Below are 20,698 nucleotides of genomic sequence, written 5' to 3'. Positions count from 1 at the left end.
TTTTTTTTAATAGAGAAGGAGTCTTACTATGTGGCCCAGGCTGGTCTCAAACTCCTGGGCTCAAGTGATCCACCCACCTCAGCCTCCCAAAGTGCTGGGATTACATGCGTGAGACACAGTGCCAGCACATCCAACATTTTCTAGTCTTCCCACATTTCTGACCGTTCCCCTGCACTTCCTTACTTTTCATCAACTCACCTAAAAACAGATGTCCTCAGATAAAATGCGTCTTAACTTCCTCAAATTAAACTACTTCAATATATATAATTGCACTTCCCCCAGTCAGCACCTTACTTCCTATTTAACAGTTACCTGTATTCTTAATCCCTTTTAACCACCTTGTGCTCTCTTACTTATTCTATTATTTATCATCCTCCTCCCCAATATACTTCTTCCCAATTAGATCTTACTATCTTTTTTTTTTTTTTTTTTGAGGCAGGTCCATTGGAGTGCAGGGGCGTGATTACAGCTTACTGCAGCCTTGGCCTCCCAAGCTCAAGCCATCCTCCCACCTCAGCCCCCCAAGTAGCGGGGACAATAGGCACCAGCACACCCAGCTAATTTTTGTATATTTTGTAGAGAAGGGGTCTCACCATGTTGCCCAGGCTGACCTCGAACTACTGAACTCCAGCAATCTGACCACCTTGGCCTCTCAAAGTGCTGGGATTATAGGAGTGAGCTACCACGCCCAGCCTCCATTAGCATTTTAACCTACTTAAGCTTCTCTAACCAAAAACAAAACCAGAATATTCTTTGATCTTTTATCTCTCTCAGATACTGCCCTGTTCTTCTCACCTACCCTTCTTGAAAGAACTGTATGCACTCACTATTCTTCACTTCCCACTCATTCTTTGGTCCACTGCCAGTTGCCTTTGACCACTAACATTCCTCTACAAGGCCACTAACGACATCCAAGTCTCAGAAATCCAATAAACACTTTAAAAAAAATTGAGATATGATTCACATCTCATAAAGACTCATAAAATCTCGTTAAGACTCACCTTTCAAAGTGTACAATGTATCTTTTAAAGTTTACAATACAGTGTTTTTTAGCATATTCATAAATTCATTCAACATTACCATTTAATTTCAGAACATTCTCATCACTGCTGTATCCTTTCGCAGTCACTACCAATTCCCCCTCCCTACAGCCCTTGACAACCACTAATCTATTTTCCACCTCTATGGATTTTCCTTTTCTGGACATTTAATATAAATTGAATCATACACCATGTGACCTTTTGTGACTGGCTTCTTTCATTAAAGATATTTTATTTACTTATTTATTTATCTATTTATAGCTATACCTACTGAAATGGGATTTCTTTTTTAGTGTAATGTTTTCAGGGCTCATCCATGTTGTAGTATGCGTCAGCACTTCACTCCTTTTTATTGTGCAATAATATTCTGTTGTATGGATATACCTCAGAGTGGTTATGCTATTTTGTTTATCCATTCATTAGTTGATGGACATTTGGGTGGTTTCCACTTTTTGGCTATAATGAATAATGTTGCTATGAACATTCAGGTACAAGTTTTTGTGTGGACATATGTTTTCAATGCTCTTAGGTGGAATTGTGGAATTACGAAGTCATATGATAACTCTGTTTAACCCCTTTGCCCCAAGAATACCCACTGGCAGTGCTTGCAGCTGCAGCGTTTACTCCAAGATAACCTTGCCACGAAATATTATTGTTTTATTAATATCTTAGTAAGCATATTAATATTTATTATTTTCACATTGCTTTAGTATATTGACTTTGGAAACAAAAGACATTATTCTACTTATAGCATTCCGTTTTTAGTTGTATTTCCATTTATAAAATATAGTAATTCTTGATCACTGAAAATGTCAAATCCTAAAAAATGTAACATCATTCTCAAACAGTTGTTGGCTGAAGATTCATTTGATGGATCTGATTTTTCTGAAATAGAAGATTTTGGTGATTCAGACAATTCTGATGTTAGTTCTGTTTAGAAATAACTCCAAGAACAGTTTTTGTATTTTATTTTCACATGAAAATCAGTCAGATTTTCTTCAGCCTCAAAGAACATGTTTATGTAAAATTAAATGAGTGCTGGCAGCAAGCTGTGTTTTTTTTTAATCTAAACTGGAAAAGGGTTAAATTTTGAGAAAGTGTCAAACTGTTTTCCAAAGCACCTGCACCATTTTACATTTCCACTGTTAACATACAATAGCTCTAATTTCACCACCACTTGCTATTATCTGAGTTTTTCTTCCCAGGTGATCTAGCAGGTGTGAAGTAGTATCCAATTGTGGTTTTGAATTTGGATTTTTCTAATGACTAACAATGTTGAACATCTTTTTATGTGCTTATTGGCCATTTGTATATCATCTTAGGAGAAATATCTATTCAAGTCCTTTGCCTATTTTTAATTTTTTTTTTTTTTTTTTTTTTGAGATGGAATTTTGCTCTTGTTGCCCAGGCTGGCGTGCAGTGAGTGGCGCAGTCTTGGCTCACTGCAACCTCCGCCTCCCCAGTTCAAGTGGTTCTCCTGCTTCAGCCTCCTGAGTACCTGGGATTACAGGCATGCACCACCATGCCCGGCTAATTTTTGTATTTTAATTTTTTGAGATGGAGTCTCACTCTGTCGCCTAGGCTAGAGTGTAATGGCACAATCTCGGCCCACTGCAACCTCCACCTCCCGGGTTCAAGCGATTCTCCTGCCTCAGCCTCCTGAGTAGCTGGAATTATAGGCATACGCCACCATGCCTGGCTAATTTTATATTTTTAGTAGAGACAGGGTTTCTCCATGTTGGTCAGGCTGGTCTCAAACTCCCAACCTCAGGTAATCTGCCTACCTCAGCCTCCCAAAGTGCTGGGATTACAGGCGTGAGCCACCGTGCCCGGCCTGTATTTTTATTTTTTGAGATGGAGTCTTACTCTGTCATCCAGGCTGGAGTGCAGTGGCACAATCTTGGCCCACTGCAACCTCCACCTCCTGGGTTCAAGCAATTCTCCTGTCTCTACCTCCCAAGTAGCTGGGACTACAGGTGCACACCACCACGCCCAGCTAATCTTTGTATTTTTTTTTTCAGTAGAGACAGGGTTTCCACATACTGGCCAGGCTGGTCTCGAACTCCTGACCTCAGGTTTTCCACCCGCCTCTGCCTCCCAAAGTGCTGAGAATTACAGGAGTGAGCCATCACGCCTGGCCTAAAAGCTTCTAATTTTTCTGATGTCCAATTTATCTATTTTTTCTATGGTTGCTTAGGCTTTAGGTATTATATTTTAGAAACTGTTGCCTAATCCAAAGTCACAAAGGTTTTGTTGTTGTTGTTGTTGTTTGTTTGTTTTTGAGTCGGGGTCTCACTCCTGTCGCCCAGGCTGGAGTGCAGTGGTGCAATCTCAGCTCATGGCAGCCTCCACTTCTCGGGCTTAGGTGATCCTCCCACCTCAACCTCTGGAGTAGCTGGGACTACAGGTGCGTGCCACCACACCAGCTAATTTTTTGTATTTGTAATAGAGACGAGGTTTTGCATGTTCCCCAGGTTGGTCTCAAACACCTGTGCTCAAGTGATCTGCCTACCTCAGAAGTGCTAGGATTATAGGCATGAGCCAGCTCACCCAGGCATGGAGATTTATACCTATTTTTATTCTAATGCTTTTGCAATTTTAACTCTTTGATCTATTTTGAGTAAATTTTTTACATATGGTATGAGGTATGGGTCCAACTTTATTTTGCATGTGGACATACAGTTGTCCCAGCACCATTTGTTGGAAAACTTCATACCATATTGAATTCTCTTGGCACCCTGGTGGCAGATCAATTGGCCTTATATCTGTGGGTCCAGTGGGCACTTTCTATATTACCTTACTTGACCCCTCATCAGCATTTGACTCCGTTGATCACTCCCTCTTTTTATTTATTATTATTATTATTATTTTTTTTTTTGAGACAGTCTCACTTTGTCATTCAGGCTGGAGTGCAGTGGCATGATCTCAGCTCACTGCAACCTCTGCCTCCCCGGTTCAAGCAATCCTGCCTCTGAGTCTGAGGAGCTGGGATTACAGGTGTGCACTACCACACCCAGCTAATTTTTATATTTTTTATAGAAACGTGGTTTCACCATGTTGGCCAGGTTGGGACTCCCTCCTTTTAAAATACTCTTTTTCTGTGACTCTGCTCAATTACCTGGCATCATAAGAATTATGCCTGCTTTAGAGATTATACAAAGCATACCCACAAATAAGTAGATGGTATCAGCATGCCTTAGTAGAATAAACACTGCCATAGGAATTATTATGAGAGGTGTTTTATGTCATTGTCTATCAACAATTTAGTCATATACTTTGTTGATCTTTTGTGGGCAAGGAGCTTGTAGATCTTTTTTTAAATTACTATTTTGTAGGAGCTCTTTAATATTAGAAAAATTAGTTCTTCATCTTAGGCTATGAATGAGACATGTTTTCTCCCCAGCTTGTTCTTTATTTTTAAACTTCTCACATAAAGGTTTTTGCCATGCAAATTTTTTTCTGGTTAATTTTTCAGTCTTCTATGACCCTTTGCCTTTGTATCGTGTTTAGAAAGGGTTTCCACATTCAGACATAACAGAAAAAAAATCCCTTCCATGGTTTTGTCTAACACTTTCATGGTTTTGTTTTGCATTTAAATCCTTGATCCATGTGGAATTTATCCTAGGGTAAGGTGTGAAATATGGATCTCACTTTTCCCCCCAGATGAATATTTTTTCTTTTGCTTCAATTCAATTAATTGAATAATCCTCCCTCATTTAAACACTTTTGTCATATTACAAATTCTCTTGTTTTAATATGTATCTCTCTACTAACTATTCAATGTAATTAATCTACTTATAACCGATTACCGCACTGTGAAATTATTATTGCTTTATATCTTAGTATCTTCTTTTTTTCAGAATTAGCTTATATGATAGATATTAAATTGTCCCTAATAAGGAATAAACTTTGATCCAGGCATAGTGGTTCACACCTGTAATCTCAGTACCTAAGGAGGCCAAGACAGGAAGATTGCTTGAGCCAAGGAGTTTGAGGTTACAGTGAGCTATGACTGTACCATGACACTCTAGCCTTGGTGACAGTGAGATCCTGACTCAGTTTTGTTTTGTTTTGTTTTAAGGAATACAATTGGAATCACATTGATTTTTTAAAAGGAAAAAAAAGAGTATATTTTGTCTTATTTCAACTTGTGAAAATATTTTTGAATCAATTCTAAAATAAAACTTTGCCATCTCTCTTTTTGCATAATCATATTTAATAACCATACCTGTAGATCTTAATATAATCTAAGATTCTGAACAAAACATGGCTAGAAAGAGAGTCTTGCAGCATTCTCCTAGATGCTTATTACTCTAAATGTGGTCTGTGGTCCAGCCTCCCAATATTTCTTGGTTATTACAAATCCTGAATCTCAGGCCTGAGATTAGTAACTCAAGCTTACTAATTTAAAACCTGCAATTTAACAAGACTCCCGAAGCAATTTGCATGCACATCAAAGTTTGAAAGCAGTGTACTATAGAGACTTATCTCTAGAATAATAATCCATCACCTTCGCTTACATTAAATTCACCTGAGGAGTTTTTAAAAAATACTGAGGACTGAGTTGCAACCCCAGAGATTGATTTAATTGGCCTGGGGTTGAAACCCTTGGCATTGGTATATTTACAAACCCCTAATTGCAGCCATGGTTGAGAAACAGTGCTCTAGAATTACAGCTTGCCATTGTGAGGGTCCTTGTTACTTTAAAACTAGGAAGAGGACCTTTATCATCTGATGAGGTATCATCAGAAAACAACAATGATGTGAAAGCCTTATCCATGCAACTTGCATTCCCAGAACTTTTTAGCTATTGTACCTGCCTGGCTTGGCTTTTTGCCTTGCCATTTGTTTGGTTTCCTTGATGGACAACTCTTCTTTCCTGATAACCACTTCTTCATGTTCATTCTGACATCCAATAAAATGTTCTAACTTGCCTACTCACTTTAATGAGGAGCCACAGATTTGTATCTGCCTGTGTTCCTGTTCTTCTGCCTTACATATACTTAAATATTCTTGTTCACGAATCTGATACAGTTTGATCTCTCCTGGCTGGGCGCAGTGGCTCACGCCTGTAATCCCAGCACTTTGGAAAGCCGAGGCGGGTGAATCGCCTGAGACCAGGGGTTTGAGACCAGCCTGGGCAACATGGTGAAATCCTGTCTCTACTAAAAATACAAAAATTAGCCGGGCACGGTGGGGCACGACTATAATCCCAGCTACTCAGGAGGCTGAGGCAGGAAAATCGCCTGAACCCGGGAGGCGGAGGTTGCAGTAACCAAGATCATGCCACTGCACTCCAGCCTGGGCAACAGAGTGAGACTCTGCCTCAAAAAAAAAAAAAAAAAAAAGAAAGAAAGAAAGAAGGAAAAAAAGAAATATCTACCAACAAGTCACCTGTAACATATTTTACGATCTGCCTTAAAATCTGCCTTTTCCAACTTAAGAACAGAGGTAGGGAAAATAATTAATAATAAAATTTGTGAGCTGGGTGCAGTGGCTCATGCCTGTAATCCCAGCAGTTTGGGAGGCCGAGGTGGGTAGATCATAAGGTCAGGAGTTCAAGACCAGCCTGGCCAACATGGTGAAACCCCATCTCTACTGAAAACACAAAAATTAGCTGGGCATGGTGGTGGGCACCTGTAATCCCGGCTACTCGGGAGGCTGAGGCAGAGAGTTGCTTGAATCTGGAAAGTGGAGATTGCAGTGACCCGAGACTGTGCCACTGCACTCTAACCTGGGCAACACAGCGAGACTCCATCTCAAAAAAGTAAATAAAATAAATAAAATTTGCTCATGCCAGGCACCTATTTTATTTGATCCTCAAAACAACCCTCTGAGGTAGGCACTATTATTAACTCCATTTACAGATCAGGAAATAGGCATGGACGTTAAGTGATATACACACACTGTTTAGTTGTAGCCATGAAGTGCCAGAGATATAATTTAAATCCAAGCCTACCTGATCTCAGGGGATAAATGAGTGACCACTATAAAAACTGCTCTTTTTATCTGTTGTCGTTCTTTGCTACACTGTTAGGTAAAGTTCACCTTCCTACCTTTCTTCAAATTGCCAACAGGATATTCCAGATTCAGACTTGAAATGATGCTCGGAAGCCCTTAACTAAACAATTTCATCCCTATCATGTGTCTGTGGTGGTGGTTTTCTAAAGCCCCATGTTTTTCTGTCAGTGATATATGAAAATAAAAACCAAAAACAGTGAGGGGCCTTTGCTCTTTGAGGAGAGGTTTATGGACTCATTTGTCCCCCCAGGACCTATTTGAATATATGCTTTTCTTTTCCTGTCCCTGACATCCCTGTATATATCTGAAACAGACAGAAATATGGACATGTACCCTCCCCCAAGTACTCTTATATTACATTTTCAGATTTTGAACTCAATACCTGATTATGGCCCATTTATTAGAATTGCATACAGTGAATAATAGAAAGGAGAATATGTTTTTCTCTAATAATTTATTTAAACGTTCAGTAATTTCATCTTCTGTAATAAAAGGGATTAAAAACATGCCACACCTGGCCAGGCATGGTGACTCAGGTCTGTAATCCCAGGACATTGGGAGACCAAGGCGTGAGGATCACTTGAGCCCAAGAGTTCAAGACCAGCTTGGGCAAGACAGTGAGACCCCCCCACCCCCACCATCTCTATTCAAAAGAAGAAAAATTTACAAAACACACATACACCTTTACTTCACTATAAATTACAATAACTGACCTTACCACTTCAGTATTGGCTCAAATACTAGTGCAGTGGTGTAATCTCGGCTCACCACAACCTCTGCCTCCTGGATTCAAGTGATTTTCCTGCCTCAGCCTCCCCAGTAGCTGGGATTACAGGCATGCGCCACCACACCCAGCTAATTTTTGTACTTTTAGTAGAGACAGGGTTTCACCATGTTGGCCACGCTGGTCTCAAGCCCCTGACCTCGGGTGATCCGCCCACCACGGCCTCCCAAAGTGCTGGGATTGTAGATGTGAGCCGCCACGCCCGGCCGTGACCAAGTTTAATAGAATGTTGAGATTATACTACTGTTTTCCTGTAGGTTACTGGTTTTTAACTGCTGGAAGGAAAAAGCCAGTAAATAGAACATATTCATAGCAATATGAAATTCAACCTATAACTTTCCAACACTGCCTAAAAACGGTAATTATTTAAGTATTTCTTAGCTATTCAGAACTTTTGTTGTCTGTAACTGTATTTGGCATTTAAGACCTGACTATCTCATTTGAATACTGTTTGGAATCAACTGTATAAATGACCCCAGATTTTTTTGAAAAATTGTGAAATAGGCAAAGCTTCCCCCCACCTCCATGAATCCTTTATCTCTTTTCTGGGGTGGCTTTCTGCATCCTCCATTCTTCTTTTTTTTTTTTTGAGATTGAGTTTTGCTCTTGTTGCCCAGGCTGGAGGGCAATGGAACGATCTCGGTTCACCACAACCTCTGCCTCCTGGCTTCAAGCGATTCTTCTGCCTCAACCTCCTGAGTAGCTGGGATTATAGGCATGCGCCACCATGCCTGGCTAATTTTATATTTTTAGTAGAGACGGGCTTTCTCCATGTTGGTCAGGCTGGTCTCAAACTCCTTATCTCAGGTGATCTGCCCTCAGATCACCTGAGGCCTCAGCCTCCCAAAGTGCTAGTATTACAGGCATGGGCCACTGTGCCTGGCCTGCCTCTTCTATTCTTCCAGGCACTTATATTCTTTTGCAAGTCCCCAAACTGCCTATTGTTGTCCACTGCAGACTTACTAGCCTGGCAATTGCCCTTTCTTTCCCTCTCCCCACAGACCTCCCATGTCTTGTTTCCTACAAGTCTTATACGAGTTTGGTAACCGATTCACATTTACATATTAATGACTGACAGCTGCCAGGGGATTTAGACAAGGTTTGGGAAAGGACTCTCCCTCCAACTTTGAAATTCCCATCTGGGCAACAACTTAATTAGCTTATCTCCAAGAGTGTTCCTAATCAAATTAATTGACAAATACTATACAGTGAGAAAGATTATACTGCTTAAACAGAAAGTAGTTCTTTATTTAGTTATTGTTTAGATTTATGTCTTCCATGTGGAAATTTTTTTTTTTTAATTCAGAGTTGAAGTGAGCATTAGGAGACTAGTTCCAAAATCACAGATTCAAAAACTCATCTTTTTTACTAGCTTTGTTGCTGCTGGATATCCTATATATACTTTTTTTTTTTTTGGAGACGGGGTCTCTCTCACTCTGTCACCCAGGCTGGAGTGCAGTGGCACAATTTCGGCTCACTGCAATTTCCACCTCCTGCGTTCAAGCGATTCTGTGCCTCAGCCACCCAAGTAGCTGGGATTACAGGCGTGCACCACCACACCTGGCTAATTTTTTTTGTATTTTTAGTAGAGACGGCCTGACCCTGTTGGCCAGGCTGGTCTCAAACTCCTGGCCTCAAGTCTGTCACTCTGTCACGGCCTCCCAGAGTGCTAAGATTACAGGCGTAAGCCACTGTACCTGGTCTATTCTTTTCAATTAAATAAATTTTTAAAATTTCCACATGAATATGAACATATATTGTGCATCATTTAGTAAACATATTTGCTCACTTATTTTGCTTATATAAATGGTGACCGAAACTTTTTGACTGGTAACTATGCATTTAAGGGTGCAGACAGTGATGTTCCCTTTTCATTATTTGGTTAAATTGTGAACATTAAATTGTACCTGTGTATCAGAACTTAATAAATCAGAGATAAAACTCAAGTAATTTGGTGAACTCTACTTATTCTTTCTGATCCATATAAAGTAGATCTTTCTGGCCGGGCAAGGTGGCTCACATCTGTAATCCCAGCACTTTGGGAGGCCGAGGCAGGTGGATCACCTGAGGTCGGGAGTTCAAGACCAGCCTGACCAACATGGTGAAACCCCATCTCTACTAAAAATACAAAATTAGGCGGGCGTGGTGGCACATGCCTGTAATCCCAGCTAGTTGGGAGGCTGAGGCAGAAGAATTGCTTGAACCCGGGAGGCAGAGGTTGCAGTGAACCGAGATCACGCCATTGCACTCCAGTCTGGGCAACAAGAGCGAAACTCCATCTCAAAAAAAAAAAAAAGTAGATCTTTCTGATAACCTGTGGATTCTTCATGCATTTGTTTATGCTGTATGATAATCATTCAGTTATTAATTATGGATTTACTAGGTATGTTTTATAGACTTACCTATGTTTTATTGGCTAAGAGAAATATATAACTTTAGCTTCTTCTTTTTTTTTTTTTCAGACAGAGTCTCACTCTGTTGCCCAGGCTGGAGTGCAGTGGCATGATCTTGGCTCACTGCAAGCTCCACCTCCCGGGTTCACGCCATTCTCTCGTGTCAGCCTCCCAAGTAACTGGGATTACAGGTGCCCACCACCACGCCCAGCTAATTTTGTTTTTGTAATTTTAGTAGAGACAGGGTTTCACCGTGTTAGCCAGGATGGTCTCAATCTCCTGACCTCATGATCCGCCTGCCTCGGACTCCCAAAGTGCTGGGATTACAGGTGTGAGCCACCACGCCAGGCCAGATAATTTTAGTTTCTAAACAACAACAACAAAAAGGATACATACTCTGACAAATGTATCTCTGGTGACAGTGTTTCTGAATCACAGAATGGACTATCCTGGAAAATCTAAAACACAATGTTGCCAAACATATAAATTACTGAAAAAATAAAGTCATTGTAGAAGACAATGATAAAAAGTAATTTATTGAATACATACATGACAATTTATTGATGTGTCAAGCACTTTATATATATATTATACCTAATTTTTATGGCAATCTTGCAAGATGGCTGATATTATTTCCATTTATAGATATAGAGCCTAAGGTTTTGGGGTAGGAGTGGAAGGAGAGGATTATGTAACTTGTCTAAGATCAAATGGCTGGTCTGTGCCAGAGCTGGGTCTCAAATTCAAAGCTGGTCTGACATCAAAACCCGCGCTCCTTCTCTAACAGCCTATTATCTCAAATAACTTGTGATGTCCTAGTGAGTCCTAGCATACAGATACTTGTGGTTAAGAAAGGATGGAGAGGGAATTCAGGAGCGAGTCAGATAGACCTGGATTGAATATTGGCCATACTGTCTCTATCACTTAATAGTTGTATGACTTTGGGCACGACATCTTAACTTCTCTGGGCCTTAATTTTCTTCTGAGTAAAATGTGCTTAGTAATACCTACTTCAAAGGATACTCAGAGGATTAAATAAGGTATTGTATGTATTACCCTTGACACAGTGCCCAGCACATAGTAAGCATTCAATACTTGCTATCTGTTATTTTTGTTGTGATTTTATAATAGCAGTTTAAAGTGATATTGATATATTCTAGTAAAAATGTTACCGTTGGCCAGGCTTGATGGCTCATTCCTGAAATCCCAGAGCTTAGGGAGGCTGAGGCAGAAGGATTGCTTCAGGCCAAAAACTCAAGACCAGCCTAGACAACATAGTGAGATCCCCATCTCTACCAAAACAAAACAAAACAACAACAAAAAAAAACTAGCAAGACATGGTGGCACATGCCTGTAGTCCCAGCGACTCCAGAGGCTGAGGCAGGAGAATCGCTTGAACCTGGGAGGCGGAGGTTACAGTGAGCCAAGATCTCATCACTGCACTCCAGCTTGGGCCACAGAGCAAGACCCTGCCTTAAAAAAAAAAAAAAAAAAAGCCAGGGGGCAGGGAAAGGAGTGGGGAGTGTGGCTAGAGGCTAAAGAAGGAAGCCAAGAGAATGTATAGGAAGCTAATGAGTAGATGACAGACAGAATGGCCAATGTTTTGAAGGCTGTGTTAAAGAGTTTTTGTTGTTGTTGTTTTTTGTTTGTTTGTTTCTGAGACAGGGTTTCACTCTGTCACCCAGGGTGGGGTGCAGTGGCGTGATCTGGGCTCACTGCAACCTCTGCCTCCTGGGTTCAAGTGATTCTCCTGCCTCAGCCTCTTAAGTAGCTGGGATTACAAGCATACGCCAACACGCCCAGCTAATTTTGTATTTTTATTTTTTATTTTATTTTATTTTTGTTTATTTATTTTTTTGAGATGGAGTCTTGCTCTGTTGCCCAAGCTGGAGTGCAGTGGCGAGGTCTCGGCTCACTGCAACCTCCATCTCCCAGGTTCAAGTGATTCTCTTGCCTCAGCCTCCTGAGTAGCTGGGATTACAGATGCCTGCCACCACACCACTCTAAGTTTTTGTATTTTTAGTAGAGACAGGGTTTCACCATGTTGGCCAGGCTGGTCTTGAACTCCTGTCCTCAAGTAATCCACCTGCCTCGGCCTCCCAAAGTGCTGGGATTATAAGTGTGAGTCACTGCGCCTGGCCTATTTTATTTTTATTTTATTATTATTATTATTGTTGTTGTTGTTGTTGTTGTTTTGAGACGAAGTCTCACTCTGTCGCCCAGGCTGGAGTGCAGTGGTGCAGTCTCAGCTCACTGCAACCTCCACCTCCCAGTTCAAGCAATTCTCCTGCCTCAGCCTCCTGAGTAGCTGGGATTACAAGAGAGAGCCACCATGCCGGGCTAATTTTTATATTTTTGGTAGAGATAGAGTTTCACCATGTTGGCTAGGCTGGTCTCAAACTCCTGACCTCAAGTGATCCGCCTGCCTCTGCCTCCTAACGTGCTGGGATTACAGGCATGAGCCACCATGCCCGGCCTGAAATAGTTTTTCAGATGTATTTTTAAATCTTCAAATTGTGGCTGCACTGTTGATAATTACTCCTTACTCGTGAACGTCTTTCATCCCAGCGTGGTAGAAGCCTTTATGGGTATTAAAGTTCATAACACCCCTGACAGACAGTTTATAGGTAATTAAACTCTGTGATCTACCCACTTGATTTATGAATCAGTTCTTAGTTAATACCCTTTTACATATTTCAAATGAAATAAAAGTTTTAAATAGCAGCAATAATGGCACAAGCCCCAGAGAAATACAAAGCAGTTTAAAGTAACCATGAAAAAAACTTCTACGTTTAAAAATAGACCTACTTTAGAAATGTGTGAAACTTTATGTTTGAATGAGTTTAAGATAAACCTAGAATATTAAAAATTCATTCCTCAAAAAATATTTTTGGAGGCCCACTGTGTATCAGGCACTGTGCTAGAGGTGGCTACACAATCATACATAAGAATTGTCAGCACCGGCTGGGTGCGGTGGCTCACACCTGTTATCCCAGCACTTTGAGAGATCTAAGTGGGCGGATCACATGAGGCCAGGAGTTCAAGACTAGCCTGGCCAAACTGGTGAAACCCCGTCTCTACTAAAAATACAAAAGTTAGCCTGGCATGGTGGTGCATGTCTGTAATCCCAGCTACTCAGGCATGAGAATTGCTTGAACCCGGGAGGTGGAGGTTGTAGTGAGTCGGGATTGTGCCACTGCACTCCAGCCTGGATGACAGAGCTAGTCTCAAAAAAAAAAAAAAAGATGCAGAAAACGCAATCCAGATTCTTCAAAGCATTCACTCATTTATTGAGAATATATAAATAAAGAACTACAAAGTGTCAGGTATTGTTTTAGAGGAGGAAGACACTGTCCTTGCCTATTCCCATCCCAGGATTATTGACACATAAACAAATTGGTACAGTGTGTTATAGGAGATACGTTGGGGAATAAGAGTACCAAGAAAGAAGCCATGAGTGTTACGGGTGTTTGTGGGGCTGGGAAGGTGTGAAGTGTTTCCTATAGAATAAAATATGTGTTTAGTCTACTATGTATTCTTAATCTGTATTTGTAAAGCAATGGTCCACATAATGATATTTGACTTGTACAAAATATAATTTAGGGACAATAGTAGTTTTTATGCTGGCTAATTAAAATTATGTAGAACTTTGGGACCCCTTAAGTTTTTCTGGGTCCTACTTATTTTATAAATTTGAGCTCTACATAATGCAATATATGTTTTATCTGAATGATGAGACACACTAAGGAACAACACACTGTTCTTGCACAGACTGTTGCAACAGCTTTGGAATGTGTTTGTCAAATTAAGAGACAAACAAAAAGACAAAATGCTACAGTTCAAAACTGGCTTTTTATTAGGTCTGCTACTTTGCTTCAAACTTCAAACTGTACACAGATAATGCAAGAAATTGATAAGTACCAGTTGCAGAGAACCTTCTTTGTTGATTGCTTCTTGGGAATTTTAACATTTGAATATACTTCCCAGTGTGGAAGCATGGAGTAGGGAGTGGACTCCAGAAGATACAGGGGCCCTACTTAGCTGTAACCACGTTATTATGAACAACAAAATTACAGCTAAATAAAAATTTGAAGGCTGTCCTTGAGGATATACATAAAAAGCATTGTGTTATCTAATAGATAATTTATGAGACTGAAGTCATTCAAAAGCCAGAGAAGAAATATTCAGGCTAAAACAAAACTTGCTACTTTGTTAGAACAAGGAGAATGCACTTCTTGTTGGGAAGCTAAATCCTAAGAAAGAGAATAAAGACTCCGTAGATAGCAAATCCCAGATAATTTTACTTTAATTTTTAATTTTTGTTTTGTTTTGTTTTGTTTTGTTGAGATGGAGTCTTGCTCTATCACCCAGGCTGGAGTGCAGTGGTGCCATCTTGGCTCACTGCAACCTCTGCCTCCCCAGTTGAAGTGATTCTCCTGCCTCAGGCGCCCGCCACCACACCTGGCTAATTTGTTGTATTTTTAGTAGAGATGGGGTTTCACCGTGTTAGCCAGGATGGTCTCGATCTCCTGACCTCATGATCTGCCCGCCTTGGCCTCCCAAAGTGCTGGGATTATAGGTGTAAGCCACCACACCCAGCCGAGAACTTTAAAGTGAGTGGGATAGAGCTACCATATGAATCAGGGACCTTCCTAGAGAACTGAAATGAAGCCTCGAGTATTGCCATTGCTGTAGCGTACAGACATCAGAGTGGATGTTTTACTGAGTTAGATTGAGATCACGTGGCCTACATGAGCTCTGGGAAAGAACCAAAACAACAAATAGCATAGGAATGGAGATTAAATGTGTGCGTGGTGCCATAACTTTGAGTGGCTAAGTTCAAGATAATGTATTGAGATTTGGTCCTAGATGCTGTTATACTGAGCACCCACCCAGGCTTTTTAAAGAGAAAATCAGCCAGATGTGGTGGCTCACACCTGTTTTTCCAGCACTTTGGGAGGCTGAGGTAGGAGGATCGCTTGAGGCCAGGAGTTTGAGACTGGCCTCAACAATATAGTAAGACCCTGGTCTCTTAAAAAAAAAAGAACATCAAAGTCTGAAAGTACAAGAGAGGTCTCTCAGGTTGTAGAGATAAGGCATGATCAGTCTTCCTCGGTAGAAGACTAAATAAAAATATTGGCCAGTTTGATTTTGCTGCTGTTTAGAAAGACTCCTGGCTGGGCGCAGTGGCTCAAGCCTGTAATACCAGCACTTTGGGAGGTAGAGGCGGGAGGATCACTTGAGCCCAGCAGTTCAAGACCAGCCTGGCCAACACGGAAAAACCCATCTTTACTAAAAATACAAAAAATTAGCTGGGCATGGCGGCGCATGCCTGTAATCCCAGCTACTTGGGAGGCTGAGGTACAAGAATCACTTGAACCTGTGAGGTAGAGACGTCAATGAGACGAGATCAGGCCACTGCACTCCAGCCTGGGCGACAGAATGAGACTCTCTCTTAAAAAAAAAGAAAAGAAAAGAAAAGAAAGAAAGGCTCCTGAAGGGTTTTATTTATTTATTTATTTATAAAAATATAGAGATGAGGTCTCGCTATGTTGCCCAGGCTGGTCTCAAATTCCTGGGCACAAGTGATCCTCCTGCCTCGGCCTCCCAAAGTGCTGGGATTACTGGTGTGAGTCACCATGCTGGGCCCTTCAGGGTCTGGATAAACATGAACACACTGCTTGAGGGGAATGGGGAACACTAAGTGCCTGTTATGGATCAGGCACTGTGCTTAGGCACTTTCTCTGAAAGGTAACAATTAACTTTCTCATTGAAAACAAACAATTTGCAGACTAGAGAAGTTTCTTATCAGTGCTTAGGGTCATTTGACCTGTGCTAGCCACTAGACTTCCAGTGATCAAATTAATTTACTAGAGCAGTAATTTTTTAGTCATTTCCTTGTATTTTTTCTAAATGAAATAACCATTATCATTAATAGAAAGAAAGACTTATAAATGAAAAAGAAAAGTAATGTTCAGTTGTGTTGGTGATACTGAAAGGAACAGTATGGAGAGAATATAGAGAAATTGTCACCTAATGAATGTAATCACCCAGAGTGTAGGGATCTTCTGTTTTCTTCCCTGATATATCCCAAGGCCCTAGAACCATGTCTGGCAGATAGAAGACACTGAGATATTTGTTGAACAAATAGACTTTGACATATAATCAATCTGAATTTGAATCCCAGTTCTTCTACTTGCATACTGTGGAATCTTGGACATTTTCTTTCCCTTGCTAAGCCTTACTCTTAGTATTTTATAGTAAGAGTGTAAGCCTTACTCTTATTATCTATAAAATGAGAATAATAACACAGAATGTTTGGGACATAGACTTTTTTTTTTTTTTTTTGAGACAGGGTCTCAGTCTGTCATCCAGACTGGAGTGCAGTGGCTTGATCATGGCTCACTGCAGCCTCGAGCTTCTAGGCTCAGGTGATCTTTCCACCTCAGCTTACCAAGTAGCTGGGCCTACAGGTGCTCACCATCATGCCCAGTTAATCTTTGTATTTTCAGTAGAGATGGGGTTCCGCCATGTTGCCTAGGCTGGTCTTGAACTCCCAGGCTCAAGCATTCCACCCACCTTGGCCTCCCAAGGTGCTGGGATTACAGGAATGAGCCACTATGGCCTGTCAGATTTTTAATCTGAGTCATTATGATTTTCTTGTTCTTAGTGATTGGCAAGGTTGCTCTGCAATTTTTTTCATTTAATTTTTATATGTAAGGAATACATTTGCTTTACTACAAATTACAGTATCTTTAAATATTTTCAGCAATTTTCTAGTTGTGGAACCTTCATTTGTTGTGATATAATACATATTTGGTTTTGTAAAATCACAAAAATAAGTTTTTTTTATTGTTGTTTTGTTTTTCGTATTTTTTTTTAGATGGAGTCTCGCTCTGTCGCCCAGGCTAGAATACAGTAGCATGATCTTGGCTCATTGCAACCTCTGCCTCCTGGGTTCAAGTGATTCTCATGTCTCAGCCTCCGGAGTAGCTGGGGCTACAGGCACCTGCCACCAAGCCCAGCTAGTTTTTATATTTTTAGTAGAGACAGGCTTTCACTGTGTTGACCAGGCTGGTCTCAAACTCCTGACCTCAAATGATCCTCCCACCTCGGCCTCCCAGAGTGCTGGGATTATTGTCGTGAGCCACCACGCCCGGCCAAAAATAAGTTTTTCTAAAAGTTGGTTATAAAGATGCATTTAAGTTTTAAATATCTCATTATTTAGCTCTTAGATCCAAATATCTGGCATCACATTCTGGTGTTTTCTCTAATTTTATCAACCATTAAGATGGTAGCTATGATGGAATGAGGTAGCTTTTTATGTTTGAAGGAGAAATGTAGGTATATGTGTAGAGGACAGAGGGGAAGGCATTGCTAAGTTTCCTGCTAGAAAGTTCTAAAACATAAATATATTTTGTGAAGTAAGGTTGATTGTACTTAAATTAATAATGGAAAAATGCAGTGTTCTTATTGGCGCTTTCTGAATTAAAACTTTACTGCCCACTTCTCATGCTAACACCCAAGTTTGTTGCCATAGGAATTGCCCAAGATTCTTGCTTACAGCCTTAAATGAGTATAACTGCTATTGTTATAAAGCGAAAAATCCTGACTTATGACTAAGAGATAATCATATGATAACTCTAAGTGCATTTACAATTCCAACTCCTTGGAAACAAATAAAAGCAAAGTAGTATTAGATTATTTGTTGCTTCTTGAAAGTCAGCATCCCAAATGGTACAAATATTTGATTAGTCATAGCTGAAAACATTTTAAGATTAATTTATACAATGATTGCTGCCCTATAGAAACTTACATTTTGGAGACTCTGACACAATATATAGAACATACCAACACAAAACTGTTATAGCAAGAATTCGAACTACTAATCAAAACTACACATAGTTGTAAAGTTTATATTACTTAGCGATAAAAACAGGAGAGTGATAAGATGATACATCTGAGGGAATCAAAGTGAAGGAAAAACATTTTTGGAAGATCAGGGAAGCGTGAATATATTAGTAGGCCAAAAGAAAAGAGCAACCAAAGGGAGGAGATACTAAGGAAGTCAAGGAATAAGCTCCTAGAGGTTGAAACAAATACGATCAAAGGCATAGATATAGCCTTGGAGAGGAGAAAACAATAGGGAAGGAAAAAGGGATGTGGTGAAAAAAAAAATTGGGTTGAGAACAGAAGTTCTATTGAATGGCTCAGATTTTGTAAATAAATTAGGAGGCAAGGTGATTGATTGCTGAGAGCAAAGGTGAGGCTAAGAAAGGAAGGCTAGGTTGGAGGCTTGAGAAAAATGAAAAGAAGTTCGGAAAACCTGTTATAGGGTGTTCAACAGAATGTCAATATGAGATGATGTAAAAGGAGTTTAGAGTGTCAGCAAAGGCCCCTAAGATTAGAGAGCACATTGTTGTGCTATCTAACAATGATCAACCCAGAAGAAGGAACGGAGAAAACAAATGCTGGTGGTTACTCAGTGGCTCAGTGAGGTATTCTGGAGTGCTGAGGAGGATCTTGAGTGTCTTGGTACTTGAGCTGGGTGCCTGAATAGAGGGAAGAGTATAAAGAAAAGCAAATAATTACCTACTGTATATCCATCAACTCTAGTAGATTTTGTTATCACATTTCTGGAAACAATCCCCTAATCTATAGATTGAATTTTGATTCCTCTTTGGTTTTTTGTTTTTTATTTGTTTGTTTTGTTTTCTGTTGTTGTTTGAGTCAGGGTCTTGCTCTGTCACCCAGTCTGGAGTGCAGTGGCACAATCTCGGCTCACTGCAACCTCCACCTCCCTGGTTCAAGAGATTCTCCTGCCTCAGCCTCCCAAGTAGCTGGGATGCAGGTGAGTGCCACCAAACCTGGCTAATTTTTGTATTTTTAGTAGAGGTGGGTTTCGCCATGTTGGTCAGGCTGGTCTTGAACTCCTGACCTCAGGCGATCCACCCACTTTGACCTCCTAAAGTGCTACAGGCATGAGCCACTGTGCCCGGCCTGATTTCTCTTTTGATTTCAGAGCCTTATCTTCCAGCTGCCTACAGGGCAGGTCTGATTTGATGCTTTATATCTAAAACTGAATGCTTCATCTCCCTTCCAAACCTAATTTAATACCTTGTTACTCCATTTCTGTTCATGATGTTATTATCTTTCTGGTCTCCCAAGCCTGAAACCTTTGAATCATCTCAGACTTTTCCTCTCTCTTCCTTAGTGTATCATCAAATTATGTCACCAAATATTTCCTCTGAAATATTTCTCCTGACTTTTCTTCCTTGCATTGTCAAGGCAATAATTCAGGCTTCCTTTCACTTTGTGCTTGTACTTCTATGCCTTCTCAATAAGTTTTCCTATCTCCAGGCACTACCCAGTCCAGTCAGTCTTACACACCACTCCCTCCCAGATTAATCTTCATAAAATGTCAGTTTGGGGTATCACTCATCATCTCAAAAATCTTCTAGGAACTGTGGCAGAGTCCTCAAGGAAAGAACAAGACCCCAGAGGAGCTCATATTCCAATGAGAATGGAGGCAATTAATGTTGTGAGGAAGAGATGTTGATTTAGGGAAGGCCTCCCTGAGGAATGACAAGAGAAGAGAATGGATGGGAGGAAGCTGGGAAATACCAGGCTTTAGGGAATAGATTGAGGGAGAAGAGGTGATGCCAAGGAGACTCAGCACGGTTCAGGGAGTAGGAGGAGAATCAGGACAATCTGTATCACAGAGACCAAGGTAGGACAGGATGCCAAGGAGCAGATTGAGTGACTAAGGTGGACTCTTTCCTGGAGAAGAGTTCTTTGGATTTGTCAATTAGGGTGTCAGAATCAAGAGCAGCTTCAGGGGGATGTAGGGAGTAGAAAGGCTATAGTGAGTTGGAAAATAAGGAGAAATAAAGAACACAGATTTCCTTCTTAAAATGTTGGTTGAGAACAAAAACAGTGCTGAGAATTGCAATGAAATAGGCCTACACTAGTTTACAGCCTAAGGGCAGAGATCTTAGGGGTGAAGAAGAGGTTGATATGAGTTAGAGGAAAACTGACTGATGGAGCAAGATCCCTAAAGAGGTCTGAGGAGATAGAATCCAATCAGGAAAAAAGTCTTTGTCCATTTATATCATCTTCTTACTATATACATGCAAACTTTGTATATATGTTATGGTTGTATATGGCTAAGGTAATAGTGTATTATGAAATGACTAGATGACTTTTTGCAGTTTGAAGGGGTCTCTAGAAGCTGGAAGACCTTCTAGAGACTTGGTGTGTGGTCCCCTTTTTTTTTCAGAAGGAGCAATGTCACATCTCTGACTTTTCTTCAACCATCCCATCTCTCTCTAACCATAGTCAGGAAATGTTCTTCACTTTCAAGGATTTATGTGATTAGATTGGGTCCACCTGGGTAATACAGGCTACCCTCTCTATCTCAAAGTTTTTTTTTTTTTTTTTTTTTTTTTTTTTTTTTTTTT

General features: G+C 40.5%; 1 pseudogene; it reads right to left on the bottom strand.

The window, feature by feature from the left end:
• The window catches only part of LOC108538672 (immunoglobulin-binding protein 1 pseudogene), a 35,541-nt pseudogene extending 27,669 nt beyond the window's left edge, over positions 1 to 7,872 (bottom strand).
• Positions 7,873 to 20,698: the final 12,826 nt, after the last annotated feature.

The sequence above is a fragment of the Rhinopithecus bieti genome, unplaced genomic scaffold (assembly GCF_001698545.2).
Source record: "Rhinopithecus bieti isolate Rb0 unplaced genomic scaffold, ASM169854v2 scaffold_15821, whole genome shotgun sequence".
NCBI lineage: Eukaryota > Metazoa > Chordata > Mammalia > Primates > Cercopithecidae > Rhinopithecus > Rhinopithecus bieti.
Note: the sequence above shows the minus strand (reverse complement) of the source record. Positions and strands in the feature narration are given on the sequence as shown.